Source organism: Mus caroli, chromosome 6 (assembly GCF_900094665.2).
Source record: "Mus caroli chromosome 6, CAROLI_EIJ_v1.1, whole genome shotgun sequence".
NCBI lineage: Eukaryota > Metazoa > Chordata > Mammalia > Rodentia > Muridae > Mus > Mus caroli.
This window is the reverse complement of record NC_034575.1, coordinates 111,741,491-111,745,015: the sequence shown is the minus strand read 5'-3', so window position 1 is coordinate 111,745,015 and position 3,525 is coordinate 111,741,491.

Below are 3,525 nucleotides of genomic sequence, written 5' to 3'. Positions count from 1 at the left end.
GTTGTGAGCCACCATGTGGTTGCTGGGATTTGAACTCTGGACCTTTGGAGGAGCAGTCGGGTGCTCTTACCCACTGAGCCATCTCACCAGCCCCATTCTTCAGGTTTTAATGTTTGTTTTGTATGTGTTCTGAAAACCTGGAGGCTGACAGGCATCAAAGACTACTGATCCGTGGGAAGCTTCTATGGTGACCAGTGTACTTTGTGTTCCTTTTTAGAAACGTCAATAAAACTCAGAGATCACAAGTATATAAAATTAATAAATATACTGATAGAAATTGAATGCCAATGCGAGTTTAGTAGATACCACCTCTGATATCTCATTGTATAAGAAGACTGCTCCTCACCCCCTGAGTTCTGCTGAGTTTCTAGTGTCAGGCGTTTACCAACACGATTCTGGTTATGTTGCAGACTCCTCCCACATCTAAGCACAGTGTTCTAGGGCTTATTAGGGAAGTGCTTTATTACCCAACTCCACCAGACTCCTCTTCATGGTTCATTGGGAAAAGAAAAGTTCCACAAGTTTTTGGTTTGTATTTCTCATGTTTTTTTTTTTTTTTTAAGTCAAAATGTTTTCTGCCCTGTGAGTAAGGTATGGGGTTAAGAGTGGCTTGGTCTGAAACAAATGACAGAAGTGGGATAGAAATAGACAAAGGTTTAGAAGCCTGGGGCAACTGTGCACAACTGGAAGAAATGGCACCACTGGTTCCATTTCTGTTGGCACCCTGATAGGGTCTTGGTGTGAAACCCAGACCTTAAATTCATTCCCTTGCTTGAGCTTTTTTTTCCCATGGGCTAGAATTACACATAAGAGCTACCAGGCCCAGCATTATACATAAGAGCTACCAGGTCCAGCATTACACATAAGAGCTACCAGGTCCAGCATTACACATAAGAGCTACCAGGCCCAGCATTACACATAAGAAGCTACCAGGCCCAGCATGACTTCTGTTTCGATGGTAACATCATCCCATCCACCCCAAACACTTGACTGAAGACAGAAGACATCAATGATTAATCGCTTGATTCCCTTGTTACAGGGATGAGATCTGCCTTGGTTAGTCTGTCTGGTTGCATGTGGGAGGGTAACAGATGTTAAGGTATTAATGCCAAATTCAAGCAGTTAGAGGTATGCAAATATTAGAGGGGTGCAGATATGACTGCTAGGCCAAGTACCTGGAGCCCATTGTGAAATCCAGTTCTGTCCTGTTTGTGGTATCCTACAACTAATGATAGGTAGGTAGGTAGGTGGGTGGGTGGGTGGATGGATAGATAGATAGATGATTGATAGGTAGGTAGATAGATAGATACATACATAGATATATATCATGGAAGGCTTGTGGAATACAAGAGGGACAATAAAGAAGCCAGCAGCAATTAGCATCATTACAACTATACAGAAGTCTTTTATATATTTACTTTCTACTTTTGAAGAAAAACTTACATCCTTAACTTAGGATAATAAATCTATAGCACTGACAAAAATCAAAACCTTAGAACTCTTGCATATTGGGAAACTGCACTACAGTGCTGTTGACCACAAACATTTATTTCTTATGTACAGGTAGCCTTATATACAAACACTAAGGAAACAGATGTGGGCCAGGTTCTCAATTAGCAGTGCTGTCCACTTGGCAGGTTCTTGTTTGTTTGTTTGTTTATCCAAATGATACTAATTAAAAAGGGAAGTGTGTAGAGGGTCCCCTACCTCCCACCTTCTGAGGCTGCATATTTCCATTCATTCTGCTGGCCCTCTGAGCTCTCTGACTCCCATACTTGATTCTGCCCCCCCCCCCCACACACACACACTCCCTGTGCCTCTTGTGATTATTTTCTTCCTCCTACTAAGTAGGGTTGAAGCATCCTCACTTGTTAAAGTTCTTAAATTCTGTGGGTTCTATCCTAGGTATTCTGTACTTTTGGACTAATATCCACTTAGCGAGTATATACCATGCATGTCTTTTTGGGTCTGGGTTACCTCACTCAGGATGATATTTTCTAACTCCATGGATTTGCCTGCAAAACTCATGATACCCTCATTCTTAATAGCTGAAGGTGGGAGGTGGGGAGACCCTCTAGAAAGTACCAGAGACCTGGGAGGTGAGAGACTCTCAGGACTCAATGGAGGTGACCTTAGATAAAATGCCCAACATTGGTGAGAGGGAACTTAAAACATCCACATTTAGTAGATAGACAGAGCTCCAAGAGGGGGGATGGTGTTACCAACCCACAGTCAACATTTCTAACCCAGAAGTGTTCCTGTATAAAAGAACTGCAGGGACAAAAATGGAGAAAAGACTGAGGGAGAGGCAGTCCAGTGACTGGTCCAATTGGAGATCCACCTCATGGGGAGACACCTGATACTATAGTGTACTTACAGAGAGGAGCCTAGAATGGCTGCTTTCTGAGAGGCCCAACCAGCAGCTGACTGAGACAGATGCAGATACTTACACCTAACTATTGGACTGAAGTTGGGGACCCCTCTGGTTGAATTAGGGGGAGGAGATCAGCAGTCTTAACTAACCTGGACCCCAGGAACTCCCAGACACTGGGTCACCAACCAGACAGCATACATGATCTGGTCTGAGGCCCCCAACACGTGTATAGCAGAGGATTGCCTGGTCTGGCCTCAGTGAAAGAAGATGCGCCTAACACTCAGAAGACTTGAGGCCCTAGGGAGGGTAGAGGCCTGGTAATGTGGGAGCATCCTCTTGGTAATGGGGGGCAGGAGGGATGAGATGAGGAACTGAGAGATGGGGGACTGAGGGGGGGAAATGGCAGGATTATAAATAATTAAATAATACATACATACATACATACATACATACATACATACATACAAGATTTGTCTTAAAATAGTACTGGATGCCTCTCATGAAACCCAGAGAACAGAAGTTCAAGGTCACCGTCAGCTACATGACAAGTTTGAGGCCAGCCTAATATATGTGAGTTCCTGTCTCAAAAAAAAAAAAAAGTGAAAAGAATTTTATTGTCTATTTTATATGTTGAAAATCCAGACAGGCCTGTTGTATAGATTGAAGTGTTTGTGAGGTCAGTTTGCATTCACTATGTGTCTTTAATTCTGCAGACTCCCACATAGTCCAAGCTCAGATACACAGCTCTATATGTTTCCAGTCACAGATACATTGAGTATTAAACAGTGTTGTATATACTAAAATCACCTAAAACAATTGTTTGTAAAGTGGACATCTAGAAGACTTAAATAGAAAACGTAGGTGAACTTAGACTTTCAAGATAAATTTACTAAGTAGTCAAAAGCCTGATAAAAATCAGCAATTACTGTAATAAATAATATTTTTCTAAGATAATTCAGTTATACAAATGTTTCTAAGAGCAGAATAATACTCGAAAGGCTGGTTTCTTTAGACACAGAGAACTAGTAGTTACACTGTACATTAAATTTTGACCTTAGAAAATCTTCACGGGGCTGAGATAGAGACAGATTGGTGCTATGGTCATCCCCCTGCCTGCACCACACAAATGGTAAACCGTGCTGCCTGTCTGG